Below are 23,678 nucleotides of genomic sequence, written 5' to 3'. Positions count from 1 at the left end.
CATAGGTGGTATATCTTTTCTGCATGGTAGCCTCCGAAGCTTTAACAAAGGTTCCTAGCTTATCCCCTATTTGCTTTAGGGCATTCAATCCCCAATAATCTATTGGGAGAGAGAAAAGTCTAATCCAGACCAGTACTTGAGTGAAGGATTCCTTCTTCGGGACGAAGTTTGGCTTCTAAGGTCTCATATATAAGCCTGCTGCAGCTAGGAAATACGGGCCACCTTCGAACACTCTATCTTTATCTTCTAAACTTGTAAAGACTACTATAAAAAATCCTTTGGCTCCCAGATGTAACTGCACATCTCCTTTCGTCTTCCACTACTGTCTTATCCATTGGCACAACGTCCTTTCAGATGGCCAGACTCCCATAAATTTACAAATGATGGCATGTTCAGCCATGTGCTCCCTGTAGGCCTGGATTTCAGGGTCAGTTATTGTCACCCGTAGGCTGTCTTTTTTCTTTGGCTTATATGCACTGCTGGTCACCGGGTCTCTGTTGGGGTTCGCGCTGGCCTCCCCCTCCTTCTCCGGTAGAACCTTGCTTTTGTTTTTTGGTTCTTTGTCTTCTTTTGGTTGTTCCTCCTCATTTTCTGAGGGCTGCGACTTGGCATCTATTTTGTCTTGTGTGTCTGCACGGTTCTGCTTTTCTTTATTCCTGTCTTCTGAAGTATTGTCTATTTTGTCAGATATTATTGGTGTCTTTTCCTTGCTTTTCCTGCTACTCTGCATCTTGTTGTTTAGTCCTTCGATTCTGACTCCTTCTTTCATTTTCTGTTGTTGTTTCTGCAAGATAACCTTCTTAAAAGTTGGGGTCCCACTGGACCCCTCTGCTCCCATCCAGTCCGACAGCAGTTGCCCCTTTCGAAACAATGCTGCCAGTTTAATTCTGTGGTGTTCCAGGCCTGTCACAACTGCTGGAACGCATAAACCCTAGCGCGCGCCTCTGGCTTTCTTTCTTCTAACATTTCTTTTTTTCATTTTCTCTCTTAAGTAGTTTCACTTTCATTACAACAACATAGCGTAGATTATTCATGGCTTTCCTGTTCATTTGCTTCAATAGCCGCATTTGTTGTAGTTTACTTCCATTTGTGTTTTTTAATTAGTAGGTTAGCTAGAGGAAAAAGATCACTAACAGGTTGTGCACAGGTGTCTCCACCTCATCTCCTCCCTCTGGGACCATGACTTGAGGAAGGGACCCTTCAGCAACCCCAAAAACAAAGGTCTTTGGTTCTTGCATGGGCTATGGAGTTCGTTGTTTAATGTAGTTATTTTTTCACCCACACTAGTTTTCTCTTTCATTTTCATTTGAAACCACCTTCAGCATGTTCTTCAGGCATCGCTTCCTCGCCATCCAATCCACGAAAAACCTTCACAATCACCATCCAATTCATTATTTTCTCTAACTGCTACCTCGTATGAAGTCTTCCACTTACTTTATGCACTTTAAGTCCCCACTGTCGATCTGCCTCACCTAATTCAATGGTTGTCGCTTCACCCGATCACCAACTAGCTTCGCTGATCTCCACCATTGATCAGCTCCACCTGATCTAACGACCATCGTGCAATCTCGCGCGGATTAGTGCACGAATGTTATCCTCCTGAGAGCACACGAGAAAAGTGGTTTTCTCATGCTACTTGTCATACAGTAAGGCTAATCGCGTGAACTTTCGAAATACTGTTTACAGCCTGAAGGGCGCGCGAGAAAATACTTATCACCTTATAAACGCACTCCTTCATTTCTGCACGTTTCTTTTCCCCACAATATGATCTCTGTCATCCATCTCTTGACTTCTGTAGTTAATGGAGGTTACACAACAAGAAAGAAATAAAACCGAAAGAAAACTTAATGCAACCACACAAGTAATAACTTAGGATTTACGTGGTAAAACCCTGACAGAGTGTCAAGGAAACATCCATAGGGGAAGGAATTGGAATCTCTATTCAATCAATAAATGATTCTCCTTACAATAGTTCGATCATTCATCAGTTTTATATATGAGCCTCCATTACATAACTGTTGATTCGGTATGAACTAACTTGTCAATAACTAATACAATTTACCCAAATTTACATTAATTAGTTGTCAACTACCAACAAACTCCACCTTGACAACAATTTTCCTAATCCCTTGCCCATGCCCATTCATCATCTTTTCTGCAATCCAAGAGAAGCTAAACACCATCACATATTCTCTACTATAACTGGCTTTGTGAATATGTCTACACAATTTTCTCATGTATGGACCTTTTGAAGAGCTACTTTTCCGCCATCGATCACATGTCTCAGAAAATGATACCTTACATCAATGTGCTTGGTTCTGCTATGATAAGCAGGATTTGTAGCCAAGTGAATATCACTTTGACTCTCACAAAGTACATTCACTTTCTCTTGCGTCCTTCCAATTTCATCCAGTAAACCCTTTAACTAGATTTCTTCTTTACTCGCATCTGAAGCAGCTATATATTTTGCTTCAATAGTGGACAATGCAATTGTTTCTTGAAGCTTTGACATCCAACTAATTGCTCCACCTGCAAGAGTAAAGACATAACCTGTAGTAGATCTTCTTTTTTCCAAATCACCTACATAATCAACATCTACATATCCATAGACTGATCCTTCACTACCATTAAAGATGATGCAATGGTCACTTGTGCCTCTTAGATATCGAAGCACCCATTTCACTGCTCGTCAATGTTCTTCACCTGGATTTGCCATGAACCTGCTGACAACTCCAACTGCATGTGAAATGTCAGGTCTTGTAGATACCATTGCATACATTAAGTTGCCTACAACATTTGCATATGGTACATGAGACATATACTGCTTTTCTTCATCAGTTCTAGGACTCAAAACCGAAGAAAGCTTAAAATGGGAAGCTAATGGAACATTAACAGGTTTCACATCGTTCATACAAAACTTTTCAAGTAATTTCTCCACATACTTCTACTGTGATAACCAAAGCTTACCATTTTTCATGTCTCTGTGTATCTCCATGCCCAAGATATGTTTTGTTGCTCCAAGATCCTTCATATCAAACATCCTGGAGAGCTGAGCCTTTAACCTGTTGATCTCTTCCATGCTTTTGCTTACAATAAGCATATCGTCAACATACAAAGCCAAGATAATGAATATGCCATTGAAACTTTTTAAGTATACACAATGATCATACTCACTTCTAATAAAATTTTGGCTCACCATGAAGGATTCAAACTTCTTGTACCATTGTCTAGGAGATTGCCTCAGACCATACAATGATTTCCTAAACTTGCAAACTAATCTTTTGTTGCAACCTTGTACAAAACATTATGGTTGTTCCATATATAACTCTTCATTCAAATCACCATGTAGAAAAGCTATTTTAACATCTAACTGTTATAATGCAAGGTTAAGTAATGCCATTAGTGCCAACACAGTACGAATAGAAACAAGTTTTACAATTGGTGAAAAAAATCTCATGAAAGTCGATACCTTCAACCTAAGAATACCCTTTTGCTACTAGTCTTGCCTTATACCTTTCGATAATTCCATCAACTTTCCATTTCAATTTGAAGACCCATTTGCATCCAACAACACTTCTCCCTTCAGGAAGTTCTACAAGATCCCAGGTATTATTCTTGGCTAAGGAATCCATTTCTTCTTCCATAGATGTTTTCCACTTTTCGCTATTTATATCATCTACTGCTTCCTGATAACAAGAAGGTTTCCCATCTTCAGTAATCAAATCAAAAGATGAAGAAAAATCTTCATACCTTTTGGGAGTTTTTCTTTCCCTTGTAGATCTTATTAGAGTGACTGGTTGCTAAACTAATTCAGAAAATTCAACAACCTCCTTTGTATCTTCGACACCTTTTTCTCCAGAAGCATCTTCTTCCTTTTGACTGTCACCAGAAAATATAGCCTCCAATTGAACTTGTTGATTTGGCGATACCTGTTCCTGTTCAATTCTTTCAACATTTGAATTTAAAAGAGAAGATTCATCAAATGTTACATCTCTACTAATGACTATTTTCCGCGATGTAGGATCCCACAACTTGTATCCTTTCACTGCATAGCCATACCCAAAAAATACATAACATTTTAATTTTGGTTCTAATTTTGAATGCTAATTTTTAGGAATAAGAGAATAAGCATCACAGTCAAATATCCTTAAATGTGAATAATCACAAGATTGACATGTCCAAACTTCTTCAGGAATTTTAAAATTAATTGCTACTGAAGGTGATTTGTTAACTAAATAAGAAGCAGTGGATACTACTTCTTCCCACAACTCCTTTTGCAAGTTAGCATTGCTAATCATGCTTCTGGCTCTTTCCATAAGATTCTGATTCATACGTTCAGCAACACCATTTTGCTGAGGAGTATAAACAATAGTTTTGTGTCTAACAATTCCTTCATCCTTACAATATTGTTCAAATTCTATTGAACTGAATTCACCACCATTATCAGTTCTTAAACATTTAATTGATTTGCCTATTCTTTTCTCTACCATTGCTTTAACATTTTTAAAGATATCGAATACATCAGCTTTCTTTTTCAACATAAACACCCAAACTTTAAGGGAGAAATCATAAATAAACGTTAAAAAATATAGAGAAACTCCATATGATACAACAAGAGATGGTCCCCATAGATCAGAATGAATACATTCTAAAATATCTTTACTATTATGATTCCCAGTTTTAAATCTCTGTTTACACTATTTTCCATACACACAGTGTTTACAGAAATCCAACTTCAAGGATTTCAAATTAGGAAGTGATTTACGTTTCATCGGTCCTGAAGACACTCATGTGACCCAATCATTGATGCCATAGGCGAGTACCTTTTTCTTCTTTTTCTAACATAATCGTTGCTTCACTAACATGAGCACTTCCTTTGAGTCTATAAAGATTTTCGACCTTTTTTCTGCTTTCATAAAAAATAGGGCACCTTTAAAGACTTTCATCACTCCATTCTGACCTATAAACTTATAACCATCCGAATCCAACACTCCCAAAGAAATCAATTTTTTCTTCAAATCAGGTACATGTCTAACACTAGTTAATGTTATAACTGTGTTATCATACATTTTAATCCTGATATTTCCCATCCCAATAGTCAGACATGATACATTATTACCCATAAACACAGGACTTCCATTTACATCTTCATATGAAGTAAACCAATTTCTGTGTGGACACATGTGATGAGGAGCACCAGAGTCTAACATCCATTTTTCTAAACCCTGAGAGACATTACATACAGGTGAAGTTTCATCTATCATACATAATTATTCAATAGATAAAACTTCGTCTATCATACCTGAATCAACCTGATTTGCTTCCTTCTTCGGGTTATCAGATTCTTTTCATTTCCAATAGTCTTTCTTCAAGTGTCCAATTTTATTGTAGTGCCAACATTTTTCCTTACACTTCTTTCCCTTTGATTTAGATCTGGAAGACCCCCTTATTTTTTCTCCTCTTTCCTTTGACCATCCTCTAGCTATCATGGCTTTTGATGCAGCTATTTCATTACTATATTTCCTTCATACTTCTTCAGAAAAGAGAGCTCCCACAACTGATTCAAATTTCAAAGAATCAGTGATGCTCAAACTAATTGAAGTTACGAAGTGATCCCATGTTTCGAGCAGAGAACACAGCAAGGTTATAACTTTGTCTTCTTCCTGAATTTTAACTTCCATATCTGTTAATTGGCATATAAGTTTATTAAAAACATTCAAATGTTCTACAAATTTTGAACCCTCCTTCATTCGAAGACTGTACAGTTGTCTTTTCAAATAAATTCTATTGGTTAATGACATTGTCATATATAGTTTTTCCAGTTTTTCCCATAAACTTGAAGCTATACTCTCTTCAACAATGTTGAAGAGAACTTCATCCGCCAGGAATAACCTGATGGTACTGAGAGCTCAAGCATCCAAGTCCTCCCAGTCCAAATCAGTCATGCTTGCATGTTTCTTATTTTCCCCCTCCAATGCCTTATGCAACCCTTGTTGCACCAACAAATCCCTAACTTTCAGTTTCCAAAGAGCAAAGTTGCTCTTTCCGGTGAATTTTTCCACCTCGAACTTTTCATTCGACATCTTGGCCATTTATTTCTAATTTTCTTCTAAACTATACTTCTAGAGTTGAATTTCACCACAATCTGCTCACCACAATCTGCTAGCAACTAGGGGTTCTTTCTTTTCAACAAAAAACATAATTTTGTTGCCCCCTTTTTAAACCCTGATTTCTGTCTTCAACTAGGGTTAAAAGCTTAATTTTGTATTTATTTCCCAGAATTTCTTTTACAGATATTAATTTCTTCATGAAACAATTCAACTTCCAGAAAAAATTACTTCAACCACAAAACAAAAAAATTCAACTTCACCGGAGTCTTAGCAACAAAAAAATTATTATTTCTGTTGTTTTTTTTAAATACCTAGACTTATTCTGCTGATCGAATTCCTCTGGCGACAAGCAAGCTAGGCTCTAGGGTCCCTCCTCGATGGCTCTAGTAGCATGTAGAGGCAGCATGTTTCCTTGTCGGCTCTGGCAGCACCTCTGGCAGCATGCAGGCTCCCTCCTCGATGGCTCTTCCTCTCCACAACACAGCAACAGTGCTGCCCTCTAGCATGTAGAGGTCAAGGCTCTCCTCGATGCACGTAGAGACTAGACAGAGCAACGGTTAGGTTTTGGGCCTCCACAACAGCTCTGGTCCACGCAGAGACGTGGTATTGATTTTGCTACGCAGAGAGTAGAGACACAGGTTCTTCTGGCAGCAAGAACTTCCTTGACAGTCTCGGCAACAACCTCCTTAATAGCTCTAGCAGCGGTGGACAGGGCCAACAACCACTTGCTCCACGCATACGCAGAGACCAAGAGAAACGATCCTTTGGTATGCAGCATGACTGCATCTACATAGAAAAACAATGGTCCACGCAGTGTCTCAGCAGTGGCTCTTCAATAGTGGTCCACGCAGCTCTGGTCTTTACCACATGCAGGCAGTCCAGCAATGATGCAGATGCAGAGTGTTTCCTTCACACGCAGGCAGGCTCTTTCAGCAATGACGCAGCCTTCAAAAAATAATTATAAACTGCAAACACTCAAATGCCTCCAAAAAATGATCACGCAGGACTCAACTCAACTCATTTGCTCTGATACCAATTGTAGTTAATGGAGGTTACACAACAAGAAAGAAATGAAGCCAAAAGAAAACTGAATGCAACCACACAAGTAATAACTCAGGATTTACGTGGTAAAACCCTGACAGAGTGTCAAGGAAACATCCACAGGGCAAGGAATTGGAATCTTTATTCAATCAATAAATGATTCTCCTTACAATAGTTCGGGCATTCATCAATTTTATATATGAGCCTCCGTTACATAACTGCTGATTCGGTATGAAACTAAATTGTCAATAACTAATACAATTTACCCAAATTTACATTAATTAGTTGTCAACTACCAACAACTTCACCCATGCGATAAGATCTTAGCCCATCATCGCTTCTGTTAGCCTCATCCGTCCATCTCTTGACTTCACCCGCACGATTAGATCTCAGCCATTCATCTCCTGTTAACCTTGTTCATCGATCCACTCACCTAATCCCTCGTGACACGAACTCCGCTGTTCATCTAATTTGTTCCCTTGTTCATCCATCCATTCACTTAAGCCTTTGCGATAAGATCTCCACTGTTCATCCTGTTAGTTAACCTTGTTCTCCCATCTATCAACTTAACCTCCTACGATCCAATCTCCGCTGCTCATTTTCCTTTCACCCAACTAATCCAACGGTTGTTATGCACTGTTGCTCCCTCACGTCCTCCTTTCACTAATTTCATCCTCTGACTTCTCTTCCGCTTGAAAGCCAAGTTAGTTTAGTTCTTTGCTTACACCTTAGTCTAGTTTTGATTCTCTTTACGTCTGCAACTTAGATAATTAGCATTAGATTAGTCTTAATTTAGCAATTCTACTTAGCATAGCTGTTTGATTGGTTAGTTAGGTTATGGTATGGTTTAAGCATTTCATGTTGTTTTATTCAACACTATAGTAGAAGTAGCTCTCCCTTAGGATAGATTTTCTCTTCTCCCATCAAAGAGTTAAGCTTCATCTAACCCTACAGAGGTCTGGCTTGAACCCCTGGGGTCTCTTACTAGATGAGCAGTGATAATAGGCAGTACCTTCACTTTTACTTGAGCATATAGCACTGTCACCTCCAAGTTTGTACGAACCCCAGGTTGATAAGTAAATCAGGTAGCCTTGGGAGTTGCAACATTCTTGTTGCAATACCTAGGCTTATCACTTTTTAGCGCCATTACCGGGGAGGTGTCTAAGTAGAATTAATTACTACATTCTTCTATTTTCTATTCTCCAACTTTCTTTTCTTCTACTTCTAGTCTTCAATTTTCTTCCATTAGTTTATTTCTGCAAAAGTAACCTAGTAGCTTCCTTTCTTTCGTTTGTCATTAGCTACTTTCCTTTCCATTTTGCAAGAACTTTCTAGCTTTAAATAAAATCTTACAAAAACCAACCCAAAAACATTTCCTTTTATGCCTCATAGGAATAGGGACAATTCAGGTAAATTCTTGTCAAATACCCCCACTACAGACAATATTCAACCTTCTCTCTTCTTCAGTGACGGTGAATTGGAAGACCCTTTAGGTGAGCAACCTTACCTATTTGAGGAACCTACAAGGGAAGAAGAAGAGGAAGAACCCATTCCTACTGAACCAATGGCTGAAAACCAAAATGACAGAGGAAATAAAGAGAGAATTGAGGGTGCCTTACCCATTAGGGAGACCAATGGGGACACTAAGATGAAGAATATAAGCCCCTCTGCTCTACCTCATTTCCATGGCCTGACCATAGAGGACCCTGACACTTTCCTATTTGAGTTTGTTGATATATACCAAACCTATGACTATACAGATGATGAGAAAAGGTTGAAACTGTTTCCATATACCCTCAAGGACGCAGCATTGCATTGGTTCATGGGTATACCTGGAGATAGCATCAAAACTTGGGCTCAGATGCAACAAACCTTTAACAACGAATATAGGGACTACTGTAGGTCAAAGGATACTAAAGAAGAGATTTTTTAGGATGACCATGGGCCAAGATGAATCCCTAGAAGACTATGAGGAAAGATTCCAGCTCAGTTACAAAAGGGCCAGGTGCACACTTGACCCTGAGTTACTAAAGTTGGTCCTGCTTAGAGGAGTAAGGGAGGATCTTCTGGATACCTTACATATGATAGCAAGAGGAGATGTCTACCAATTACCCTATGAGGATATTAAGAACGTCTTTAGAAACCATTCTAGGGCAGCCAGGAAAAAGGGTAGGGGTAGTCAACCTATGGCCAATACATCATCCTCTAACTTATTCATCAAGGGTGAAATTGGAAATATGCTAGAAGATTTCAAAAGTGATATGCTGCAAACCCTTGCCTTGCAATTTGACACCATGAACATCAAAAGGAAGCAAGAGGAAGTAGAGAGAGCCTTGGCCATATTTTGTCCTAGATGCACCAAGAGGCATCTTAGGAACGAATTTCCATTGAACTGTATTAAGATTTTCTTAGTCTGTGAAGAAAACCACTCCACAGACAAGTTCCCTTCTTTACCTAGACTCAAAGTTGTATATAAAGGAGCTGAGGGGGTCACTGAGTAGCTTTGCTACATCAACCAAAGGAGACCTCCTAGGCCTAGACCATACTAGTAGGGTATGCAAGGGTCATCCCATGCATAATACAACCCCAACCAAACCACAACTATACCTTCTTGGGGACCCCCTGATCATCCTTCCCGATCTACACCCCCTCCTTGGTCCTATGCATATCAATATCATTCCCAGCCAACCAGCTAGTCATTTCAACCTTATGTTCAGCCACAACCTCAGTGGAATACACCACCCCAGGGGTGGAGGCCCAAATTCAACAATGTTCCTGCCCTATTGTCTCCACCACCTACCCAACAACAACTCCTGCACTCTGCTCCACCCAAACAACACTAGATGCATGCCCAGCCAAATTTGAACCCAAACAATAGGCAGACTCAACAAGCATATAGTGGAGAGACATCATACCCAGCTTTTGTTGTAGAAATCTAGGAGATCAACCTAAGGTCTAGGAGGATTCTCCCAGACAACCAACCTCCCTCTCCACATAGGGAGGATGAGGAAGAAAAAGAGGAAAGCAACCTTAAAGTAAATCCACCCTTTCCTGAGAGATTAACCCAACCACTCTAGCCTACCCCAGAAGAAACTGAACTTCTAGGAGAATTGAAAAATCTATGTGTAAAGATCCCCCTTCTCCAAGCAATCAAAGATGTCCCCATTCACAATAAATCGATTAAGGAGAAGTGCTTCAAGCATCTAAGAAGAAGAAAAAGGGATGCCCCTACCATTAATTTCATTGGGCAGTTGTTTGACTTAATGCTAGGGTAGGTAATATGTCCAAAATATTTGGACCCTGGAAGCCCTGTAGTAGATGTGCACATCAATGACACCATTGTCTCACACACTCTGATTGTCCTTGGGGCTGCCATTAATGTGATGACCAAGGACACCATGCTCAGGCACAACCTCCAAGGAACATTGAGGAAGACCACAACAGTTCTACAACTTGCAGACCATTCCACAGTCAACCTTGAGGGAATTGTGGAGGATGTGATGGTCTCAATTGATTCCTGGGAATACCATGTAGATTTCCTAGTTCTCCAACCTAAGGATAAGCTTACTGGTTACCCTCTAATCCTTGGGAGGCCATAGATGATGCTTACATTAGCTGTAGAGCTAGGAATATGACCATCAAGAATTGTCATATGTCCAAATAGTTAGTCTTATACCCTCCTGCTCAACCTACCCTAGAGCATGATTTACCTTTATGGTTAGAGGAGGAGGAAGAAGAAGAGGTTTATTATGCCCAACTTTATGCTTTGGAAGCAACCATAGGAGGAGGACAACAAGATGAGGATGACTTAATTGAACACCTACTCCAAAGTCCAATTCCTAGTTCACTACTATTAGAAGAAGAAGTAAGGGAAACCCAGAACCATCATCCAATTGACTTATGCTTGGCCAATTCCAACCCACTCTGTGTCAAAACCATAGAATTTGGCCTAGAAATAACTTCGAAAATTAATCCATCTCTCTCTGCTTTAGAAGAGGAAAAGCTATGCAACATGTTGAGAGAACACCTGGAAGCCTTTTCTTGGAGTTATAAGGAAATGAAGGGAGTACACCCCTCAATGTGTACTCACCACATATACATCAAAGAAGGTTGCAAGCCAATCAAGCAACCACAAAGGAGGATGAATCCAGCTCTTAAAGACATAGTCAAAGAAGAATTGCAAAAACTGCTAGATGCAGGATTCATTTACCCTATCTTAATAGTGAGTGGGTCTCTCCTTTAGTGCTATTTCCTAAGAAAAATGGTAAGTGAAGGATTTTTGTGGATTATATGGATTTGAACAAAGGCACAAAGAAGGATCGTTTTCCCCTACCCTTCATTGACCAAGTGCTATATGGCTTGGCAGGGAAGAAGTTATTTTCTTTCCTAGATGGATTTAGTGGGTACAACCAAATCCATATCTGCCTAGAAGACTAGGATAAGACCACATTCACCTGTCCTTGGGGTACTTTTGCCTATAGGGTCCTTCCTTTTGACCTATGCAATGCTCCTGTTACTTTCCAGAGAGCAGTATTGAGTATTTTTGTTGAATTAGTACATGATTCAGTGGAAATATATATGGATGACTTTACACCTTATGGCTGTGATTTTCAAGAAGCCCTGACTAACCTAGGCAAAGTATTACACAAATGCATTGAAATGAATCTATTTCTAAGTCCATAAGAATGTGAATTCTTAATTACTGAAGGGACTGTGCTAGGTCATTTAATATCTTAGCAGGGACTATAGGTGGACCCAAACAAAATCGAAATCATCCAAAGGGTCCCACCTCCACAAAAGCACAGAGATGTTAGGAGTTTATTAGGGTTATCTAGATACTATCGAAGGTTCGTAAAGGACTTCAGCAAGTTGGCCTCTCCTTACTTTGGGTTGTTGGCCAAATATTCTGAGTTTATATGGTCAAAGAGTTGTCAAGAGGCCTTAGACATTCTAAAGGGTAAGTTAACCACTGCACCAATCCTTAGAGGCCCAAATTGGGCCCTCCCTTTTCATATTCATGTTGATGTCTCACACAAAGCCATAGGAGTAGCCATAGGTCAGGAAGAGGAGAAATTTCCCTATGCCATCTATTTTATCAGTAAGAACCTATCAAAGACTGAGCTAAATTATACTGTGACCGAAAAGGAACTCCTGGCTATTGTGCATGTATTAAAAATTTTTAGGCATTACATTACAGGCTATCAAGCATTTGTGCATACTGATCATGCTACAATCAAATAATGAAAAAACCAGATGTGAATGCTAGAATTATAAGATGGTTGCTTTTATTACAGCAGTTTGATCTAACTATTGTTGATGAACCTAGTAAGGAAAATGTTGTTGCTGACTTTCTATCTAGGATGAATCTACCTGTAGGTGAAGAAGGAATGGTGGATGACCAGTTACCAGATGAGAATTTGTTTTCTATTTCAGTTCTCTCCCCATGGTTTGCTGATATAGCAAACTATTTTGTATCAACACAGTTTCCACCAAACTTGCCCTCTAAAGAAAAGAGCAAGATAGTCGGGAAGAGTGCCCCCTTCACCTAGATTGGGGGCAATTTATTCAAACTTGGCCCATATCAAATCTTAAGAAGGTATGTAAGGGAAGAGGAAGTCTTTGAAATCCTTATGACCTATCATAATGGGCCTTGTGGAGGTGACTTTGCAGCAAAGAGGACAACGTTCAAAGTATTGCAAGCAGGCTATTATTGGCCTACTCTTCATTAGGATGTGAAAAAGTATATTAGTGAGTGTGATCGATGCCAGAGGATAGGAAAGCCTACTCCAAGAGATGAAATGCTCCTACAACCTCAAGTGACTTTCGAGTCATTTGACAAGTGGGGAATGGACTTCATTGGGCCTATCAACCCTCCTTCAAAGAAAAAACATCACATCATTGTGTGCATTGATTATTTGACTAAGTGGTCTGAAACCAAGGCAATTAAGGCAGCAATAGAAGAGAAGGCGACTGAGTTCCTAAGGGAGAATATATTCTACAAATTTGGGTACCCTAGAGAGCTAGTCACAGACCAAGGTAGATAGTTTACCTCCAGCATGATTGAAGAATTGCTCAGGCATCACAAAATCAAGCATAGGACCTCCACTCCTTATCATCCACAAGCTAATGGGAAAGTGGAGGTGACCAACAGGGCATTGGAGAACATCTTAACAAAGGTAGTGAGTAGCAACAGGAACGATTGGGTAGAGAGAATAGTTGAGGACACATTGGCCTATAATACCACATGGAAGACTAGCACTGGATTTACACCCTATGAGATGGTCTATGGGAAAAAGGCTTTGCTGTCCATTGAGTTTGAATATAGCACATTGAGGATGGTAGCCCAACTAGATTTGGATTTCAGTCATGCACAGAAAGAAAGGTTGTTACATTTGAATGGCTTGGTTGAATTCAGAATGTAGGCCCTCCTACATACAGAGATAGTTCAGGTTCAGAGGAAGATTTGTTATGACAAGAACATCAAGGAGAATAAATTTCAAGAGGGAGACTAGGCATTTTTATATGATTCCAGGTTTAAATAATTCAAGGGCAAGCTAAGGACAATATGGCTTGGACCTTATGTGGTGGAAAGATGCCATGATAATTGTTCAATGGAAATCAGAACTATTGATGAAGAAGCCATTCCATTGCTAGTTAATGGACACCGATTGAAAATGTACAAGAGGCCTTTATCAAAACAAGAGTTCATTGACAATATCAATAAGACAATGATGACGGTGGAGAAAGTTCCAGCTCCTCCCTCGTCAATTCACTAAAAAGGAAAAACAAATAAGGATTTAGGTGGAAACCTCCATGAGGTGCCTAAGTCCCATCTTTGGGTTGAAAACCTCATGAGGTGGTCCAAGGATGAGAAAAATGAAAAGGATAAGAAGATCCTTGGGTGAAAACCTTGAGAGATCCACAAAAGCAGCAACGACATTAGATCTTCAGTCAAAAACACCTGTAAAATCTAATAAACCATCAATAGATAGAAAAGGAGGAAGAAGAATGATCATCAATAATGTTGGTGTGGGATCCCCCCAAGGCAAGTTTTGGGGCTTAAGGCCCAAGTTTTGACTAAGTCCGATGTAAAGACTCCACGATTTATGGGCGCGAAGCGTGAAGATGTTAAATGAATCAGAGGGTTGTCTGCCCTCCTTTTTGTAATGTAATGTCTGTTTGAGAGATCTACCCATGGTTCGCAGACCATGGGATTGTATTAATAGAGTGAGGCTCTAAGTGTAAAAAAGAGAATCATAGAAGAATGAATCAATGGAAGATCTAAGAAGGAAGCATTGAGTCTAAGTGTAGAGTTGTGTCTTTGGGTCGTAGAGTAGGAGAAGGATCTGCAGCTGAGTGCGTAGGGCAGGTTGAGTCTGTAACTAATTGAAGAATTAATAAAGAGAAGTTTTACAATATTTCTATGTATATGTTATACAACAAAATGACCTCCTCATCAACTCAGAGGTGAAAGACATGATGATTGAAGCAAAGACCACAATTGCAAGCCTTGATTCCACACTAATGTTGGTTACACACTAAAAACCTACTTTATAAAGCTTGTTACCAAGCCTAAGGGTGCGTTAGTGACCCTACTAACTCAAGTTGTTAGACCAGGAGAAACGTTAGTGAAACTAAGGGAAGTTCCAAGGGTTAAACCAATGAATTGACTCACAAATATCTAGATATTTATCCCTAAGTTTTCTTAAGAAAAGCAAGGAAACATCCAAAAATCAAACTATTTGAAGAAATTCTGATCTGAAAAAGGAGGCAAAAGGGAAAGAGTTGAAAAGAAGGGCAACTTCATTACTTTTTCCCTAGTGAACTCTATGAGGAACTTGGCAACCCTAAACTGATTACTATATAAACAATGAGAGGGCCATTGTGAAAGGGGTCAGAGAATTTGAAAGGATAGCCTACTAAGCTATTGTGAACTATCACATACTTGAAGAATTGAGCTAGAAGAGAGAGAGAGAGAGAGAGAGAGAGAGAGAAGCGGAAGGGGCAAAGGAAGGTTGATACAATAGATGGTTCTAATCACTCTTCCGTTATTAATACAAAACTACAGTTGTGTTCCCTACTCCATGCTGTCGGCAACCTTGTTCATTAAGTTGTTCATTCAATACTTGTTTAGATGAGTAGTTTGGTTGTATGCAAATAGATGTTCATTGTGCATTCATATATTGGTTTTCAAGGTTGTATGAAGTGATTGTGTTTGCCTTTCCTTTGTGTAGGAATTGATTTGGAGTTGGCTTTGAAGGAGTTCTTCTTGGCTGCATTGAGATCTCCAAAAAATTCTAGAAGGAGACTTGAGGTAATCCTCTTTCCATACTTTGTTAATTGATATTGATAGATGAGCATGTGTATAACTTGATAGCATCTGCAGATAATCTTACAGTCTTTCGAAGGTCCCAGGAAGGCCTTTGAGGGTAGTTTTCATTCTCCATACACCATGTATTTTACCCCGTAGCAGAATTGGTGACTCTGCTGGGGACTATACATCTAGTTCCTAGTTTACCCAAACTCTTCTATGTTCTCTCTTCCTTCCAAGAGCTTCCTATTCTTCAGCAATCCTTTTTCTAATCCACCAAATATCTTGCTACATCCTACTAGTATACATTCATCTCAGAAACTGATCTTGGAAACCCTCTTTTTGATAGATTTCCCACACTAACACAGGTTAGCAGGCTACACAGAGCTTTATAAAGCACTGTGCCTGTGTACAAGGAGCGTTAGTGGGCCTACTAACTCTTTGTAATCACTGTTACAGAGTGTTAGTCTCCCATTGCCTTGATTTTCAGTAGTATCTGTGGACCAAAAGGGATGGAAAATATTCTCATGGGTTGAAATAAGATCTATAACTGTATTATGTCAACAAAATTGGTGTCCTAGAAATTTATTTTTAGGAAAAAAGCTTTGGTTTTTCTCTCTTAAAAACATTTTTTCTAAAAGAAAGACTAACAATTTGTATTCATCCTTCTGTTTAAATAGTTGTGATTTGCTTCATTTTGGTTTCAAGTAGTTGTTAGGAAATATTGGAAAAGAATCTTTTGGTTATGCATGTGTTGAAAGACTATAGATGCATAGACAAAACTATGAATATGTGAAAAATATGAATATGTAGAATACAATTTGTATGCATCAAATTGAAAAAAAATTCAGAGCATTGTTTTTGCATGATTTATTGAGTCAAGAGTCTCATCATATTTCATACGTCAACACCCCTACTGAAGAAAATAATCAAGTACACATAAAATTTACATTAAAATCAATCAGTTACTCTTTTGAGCAAACCAACATTAGCTAGGCTAGGATCTTGGGATAAGCATGTGAGTGAATTTCCCAAGGTTGAAAACCAAACTAGTGTCATTAACGAGAGAAAAACTCCTTCTGCACTCATACTACCAGGACCACTCTCGTAAAATCGAAGCGAAATATGAGACAACATCAGACTATAATTGAAGGTAGCCTGCCTTCTCTTACAAATCCTTTGGGCATTCTGTGTATTGGGGGTCCCTTCGAGGATTTCGGAACTAACTCGGGGACTCAAGTATCCTACCCACACAGCATGTTGTCTACGACTATGTCCCCCCCGGTGGTGTCTATGATCTGAGGTATCTCTAGTGGCCAAACTTATAGGGACTTACACAAGGTGACTGGGATGGGCTGTCCTAGTACCTAACACGGATGGAACTACTATGTCTTCAGTTTTTGGGAGGGTGCTCGTCTTCATGAGAGCTTGTCCCCTCAATCTGAGGTTTGGGTGAAGCTCTAGAGTAATCGTAACCATATATTTAGCCATCCTTCTTTGTTATTCATTGAGACACTGGGTTTCATCTCCGGTGATCGGTGCTTACGAGATGAGGTAATTTCCCTCTATTTGCTGATTGATCCATTTAGTGTATTTTTTATATTTTTTAGGTTCCTGAGTGCTATCATTTGAGACTTTAAAGAATATCATGATAAAATTTATTGATAAAAATTAATGGTCGTCATGGCTACATTTGGCCCTCATTGTCACTCCAGACAATTGTTAGGACTTCGTCCACTCATTGTGGAAGATCCACCGAGTTCCACTGGACTGGATTCCTCATCTTCAGGGGATTAGTCTCCTAGATCTCACACAAGATCTATTTGGACAATTGACGATTCAAGTTTGCCGGAGGATTTCTTTACTGAAGGATTTCTTCCTCCCTTTAACCCTCCAATCACGAATCCATTGGAACCTGTCTTGGCTCCCGTGGTACCTGTACTTCCTGCTTTGGTAGTTGGAACATTTCCATCTATCCAATCGATGACTCACGGGTTGTGGAACTTTAGGGACACTTTTGGTCCTTCACGTCTCCCCCAGTCGACAGTCATCACAACATCGGTAATGGTGAATCCCGCTATCCTGTTTGTCCAAGGTACAACCACTCACATGACACCCTCTACAAGTGGAACCTAGCAGATGCCTGGTTCCACCCCTATGGTGCCAAACTGCATACCTTCGACAAGTGCCACATACAGTTCTCCCTATAACACTCAATGCAGCACTCTGGGCGTAGTTCCCGTTTACCAACAATATGTTCGGCCACCAATGTACAGTTCAAACCCCCAGATTCATATATCTAGGGGGGTTCCCAATATGCACATGCCGGTAGGGAATGTAACAATTCTCCATCTGTTCTCAGGCATGCATGGTCAATCACTAATTGACATGAGCATTCCCTCTGTTAATCAAGGACAAATGGTTAGTTATGTGGTGGGCGGGAATCCTCAAGGGGTTCCCAACCAGTCCATGGGGGCACCCTACTCACATATTCAAATGAGTCAAGGGAGCACCACTTATACTGGGGGTAATTTCATACCCCAGTATCAAAATCCTCATGGAAATCCACTCTACAACACCATACCTCAAAGCAACTACTACACCACACAACCCATGTACACTATGGGGAACCAAACGATGGGGGGAGCGCAAAGCTCCTCAAGTCATTTGTCATCACCATGGTCTGAGTCAGGGGCACCTAACTCTCTACCTTTCTTGGAAACGTTGGATATACCCGACTTATACAAGTTGAAAAATGATCCCATCTATCACAACTTACAATGGTTGCCGATCCTGCATAAAATACCAATGGACATCCCAAAATTCAATGGAAAACAAGGGGAGGATCTAGGCACCCATATCACCACCTACCATCTTTGGAATGTTTCTAACTCCATGGTGGATGATAGTGTCCGGTTACACCTTTTTCCCCACACCCTCACTGGAAACGTAGCTAAATGGTATACTAAGTTACCACATGCGTCAGTAAACACCTTTGACACTTTAGCGATGGAATTCCTAAAGCACTTCCAGCTACCCATCCGCTATGAGACTGAGACAGAGCATCTCACTTCATTTCATCAGGATACCACCACCCACATCTCCGATCATATATATGAATGGAGACGTAGGCATAGGTTAGTCAAAGCTCCCCTCCTAGACTTTCTCTTAACAAACTGGTTCTGCAGGTCCTTACATCCTCAAATTGCTAGAGATGTCGCTCTAGGTGGTGTGGTCACAGAAGACCAATCCATACATCATGCCCAGCACTTAGATTTGGTATATTCACAGTCTGGAACTCTTTACAGTTGGACTAAATCAGCCCCTCAGACATCTCAAGGGTGTAGAAACTTGGTTCTAGCATCCCCCCATACTGCTTCAGGTGAGGCCTCAGTCCACGCCCGTGGATTGTTGCCGAAAGGGCTAGTAGTATAGGGATTTGTTTGGCAAATTAACTTCAAACCTAGGTCAGGCCCCAACAAGCCAAAAAATGGTTTCATTGCCGGGACCATAATATGCATAGATATGTTTGATGTCGTATCAATGGAATCCAACTAAGAAATAAATTGAAGGTTGGTTGGACAGAAGAATTCACAAATTTGTGATGCAGGAGAATAGGAACCCATGACTATCAAAATAAGAGTGGTTAGATTGCTATTTGTATAGAGAGGTCCACAAAATTTTCTTCGCATATTTCCCTACTAAGTTGTACGAGTGGATCGCGAAGCTAGCAGATAGCCAAGGAAGGTACAAGCTTGACAGTCCTATTGTGTGGACCCCAAAGTTGGTGTGCAGATTGGAAGCATCGGAGGATAATATCACGGCGCTGTTGATCACACGCTTGATCAGGTTATAGGAGGATTCATTACTGAGTTTGCAGTATACACTGTGGTAAGCTACAGTGAGGCCGAGCCACGCTTTCTCAAAGGACTACAAGGTAAGTACGTTAAGTTTCTGAACACTTGGATTAAAATGCTACTGTGTGAAAATTGGATTATGCGAATGCATTAATGTTCAGGGCTACGTGAAGTGGGAGAATTTACAGAAACGAAGATATTGTAGAACTAGAAACTAGCCCCTTGATTTCACCTCCGTGAGGGGACGAGGAAGAACTCGAAAAGGTCTCACCAAGAAGTGTGATCAATTTAATAAGGCAGAGGATTCCACGCATACCAACCCCACCCACACCACCACTAGCTTCACCGCCTTCACCCCCATCTTCGCCTGTACCATCTCTACCACCATTGTGAGTCAATATGGCAAGCACGATAAAATTGTCGGTGTTCAAGGGAGTAGGAAATGAGGATTCGACCCAGTTTTGGTTCGTGATGAAGGCCGTATGGGAATCACAGGGAGTTATAGATGACAATATAAAGAAAGCAATGTTGTTCAATGCTCTATGGGATCGTGCATTGACCTAGTATATTAAGCATTCTAATGACAATCCGAATGCGGAGATAGCAGATATCCAAATTGTGCTGAACAAATAATTTAGCAGGCCGAAGTCAAAGGTGCAGTCAATCATTGTGTTCAAGGAGATCACAATGCTACCAGGCGAGACTCCTTGGGAGTTGAATCAAAGACTAAAGTGCACAATTCACAAAGGTAATATGACTTTGACAGATGGACAACACCGTGAATGGTTTGTAGCATAACTAACACCACATTTGAGGAACGCGTTGTCGCAACAGAGGTTAACAATTTAGGCATAGGCCTTGGAGATCGTGATGAGGCTACATGAGACCCTTATATAGAATCATAGCCTAAGAGTTCAACAGATCCTCACGCAGTTGAAAAATTTATGCCTTGTGATGCAGAGTTTGAAACAAGACAGGACAATTTGCCCGGAAGTGTGCGAAGAGGTATGGTGTGTTAAATGTAAGGGTCAGGATCATGACAGGGACCACTGCCCAGTGTTCATGAATTACCTTGTGAGAGGAGGAACGATGCTCTTAAGACTAGAAGCACAAGCAGGACCTAGCGCGGTGCCTGCTTTGTGGTGCGTAGTTTGTCAAATAGGAGGAAAGCATGCTAGAGACAACTGTCATTTGTTGTAGAAGTACACGGGGAATTCGCAACAATTGTTCTGTAATTTCTGTAGATCAGCGGGACATGATGAGCATACTTGTAGAAGCTATGAGCTGATAATGGATGGGAATCCAACGAACACGGTTCAGGCCGAAATGCAGCCCCTTGACCAAAATGTAGGAGTGGCACGAACCAGATTTTAGGGGCGTGGATAGGGTCGAGGTGGAGGAGGACCTGGAAGAGCTCACAGACAACTGATATGTTACAATTGCGGGGGGGGGGGGGCATGACATTACACCCATGATTGTACAAATCCAACACATCCCTCATGTCTGTATTATACCTTGTTTGATCATGAGATGGAGGATTGTCCCACACTGATAGCAAGGTTGCACGACAAGGGAACGCTCCAACCTCCCCTGACTGAGAACCTGTAGATGATGAGGTCTGAGCTACGCAAGGAAGACCCCAATGTGAAAATTGTGCTGCAAAGTGGAATTACTATAGGAGACGATAAAGGAAAACAATCTAAAGATAGTACTTAGGTTCACAAGGCTCTAACGAAGGAACCAAAGTTTGATTTGGAGAGTGCTAAGGAAACCTTCATGGAAGCTAGGAAGAGCTTCACTGATGCCTCCACTTCAGGAAGGAAAGACAGACCAGAGCTAGAAATGCACCCATCAATGCTCATGATGTTCCTAAAAACATGCATGAGGCTACTGCATGACAGTAAGGCTATAATGGGATTGCAAGAACTCATTAATAAATGCGCAGGGACCGCACCAGGAGAATTGCATGTAGTCCGGAAGATTGGAAAGCATGCGATTAGGAAGAGAAGAGAAATGAGGTTGACCACACAGATTAGAGAATATAAGATGGACCAAGTAATTATGGACCTAGCGTCGGATGCAAACGTCCTGCCGAAGCAGACATGGGAGCGTATGGGAAGGCTTACATTACAATGGTCTCCTATCTAGCTATAAATAGCGAACCAACAAAAGATCATACCTATGGGGAGATTGCAAGGAATCACCATGGATATTTAAGGGGCAAGCGCGCTAGCGGACTTTGAAGTGATAGATATTGTTGATGACAAAAATCCCTATCCCATGCTATTAGGAATTGATTAGGCCATTGACATGAATGGGGTGATAAATATGAAGAAGAGAAAAATGATCTTTGAGAAAAAGTCTTTGCACGTACTTGCACCTTTGGACCTTGCTGAGGTATCATGCTACACTGAACCAGTGCGCGACTATGAAAGCAACGGCGAATTGGATTGCATCTACAAGATAACCGCGCGAGAGTAAGACTGGTTAAATCTCACCGTGGATGGAAAAATCTCATGGGAGTGTGAAAGCTCCTATACATTGGATTCAGATGAAGAGATAGAGCGATGGCAGAACCGGTTACATGAGGTAACCACGCTGAACTGCAACATAATGATAAGATCATTGCGCTATGTATCGACATAAGTAAGGGATCTACCTACTTATCATGGGTTAAGTGAAGTAGATGCTTTCCTAAACAGATTTGAAAGAGAAGTGCTAGAACAACAACGTTTTGAGGCTTTGAAATGGTTATTATGCGCTACACTCGTGAGGTGGTGGGTATGCACCAAGGAAGCTTTGAGGACTGGCATGATTATAGGAGGATGATGCACAGGCATTTTTGGAAGCCTCAGATGTGAATAATAGACAAGAATGATGGATGGGATGGTCCATGCGCCCATCTGTCCAGGTGGGTACAGGCATATGGTAAACAACCTACGCGGATGCACATGGACTTCGCGTTTGGGAACACGGTCAATAAGTATGTACTGGTGAGGAAATTGCGTGAATGGTCCCTCCAGTTGGGACAACAAAGCATGGAAAGAATGAGTGTGCAGGACGTTTCCCACACAGAAGCCTTTACTGAAGTGTGCGAAGCACTGAAAGGGTAGATAATGCGTAGTGGAGTGATTGTGACCTCTACATACCAGCAGTTCTGTGGGCTTATAGGACAATGTACAAGAAATTGATGGGATAGATACCTTCTAGGTTGGGCTATGGAGCAAATGCTATAGTCCCAATAGAGTATAATATGCCTAGTCTACACATAGTAGTGCCGGTAGATATGACGATTCGCGAAGCCTTGGAAGAAGGGATAGTGTAGCTGAACAAATAAGAACGCTTGGGACCTGAGGACGAAATCTGATAGGGTGATATTAGTCTCTAAGAACTCATGAAGAAAGACTGCGGTTAAAAGAGAAAAGTGCTCTGGTGGAAGCGGAAGTCAACAAGCTTGAGGAAGAAATAAAGAAGCATTTTCTCGATAAGAAAATCATGGTGATAAAATAGGGTGCGCACGACTATGGTGATGAATTTAAGGACCACAGTCAAGAATTGATTAGCTTGATGCCTTGGATTGGATTGCATATTACTAAATGGATCACCCATGGTGGTGCGATACAGATGGTAAAGTGCATGACCCAGACAGTAAAAATAAAAGGTGGATTTTTTCTAGGAAAAGTGATGGATGACCGGTTGAAACCCTATACAGGTTGCTCGACCACCTGACTAGCCAGGGGAAGTATAGTATTAACACTCTAGGTAGATGAAAGGAGGTGCGGGACTATAAACTACTCTACCCGAGAGCTACGTGATGTCGGGGTTGCAAACAGGAGCAAAGTGTCACAAGGTCCACGCCTGCGCAAGGGTGGTTGCGCTGTCGCGTGGGTTGATTGGAAAAAGTACCATTGTAGTTACTATTCATGATGTGATGCTTGACTTGAGACCAAATTGAGTGGGTGGAAGGAATTAAAGATGAGCTTTATGGGCAAGATTTGGGAAAATCTATTACCAGGGGAGCATTAATGGACCAGATTTGGGGGGAACGGTCGAATTCAAATTCAAAAGGCGATATAAATTGCAAAGCGCTATCCAACAAACAACACTTGGTCATTTGCAAAATAAGTTGTCGTGTGCCCCACGTATTCTGAGCTGAGACCTATTTTTACTCAGGAAAGCGTTGTTTGAGCACCTAATTGAACAATTGAGAGACTTCTGGACAAACAAAATGGCAATGTCTAAAGAAGCCAGGGAAATCGCAGAAATGACCGCCGAGGAAGCCACGCAAACCATGACTATAGAACATGCCCCTGAGAACGCCGAGATTGTTATGGAAATCCTTAAATCACTGCACATGTT

The sequence above is a fragment of the Pinus tabuliformis genome, chromosome X (genome assembly GCF_031772625.1).
Source record: "Pinus tabuliformis cultivar Carrire ecotype Pingquan chromosome X, CPIR1, whole genome shotgun sequence".
In the NCBI taxonomy this organism is placed as follows: Eukaryota; Viridiplantae; Streptophyta; class Pinopsida; order Pinales; family Pinaceae; genus Pinus; species Pinus tabuliformis.
Note: the sequence above shows the minus strand (reverse complement) of the source record.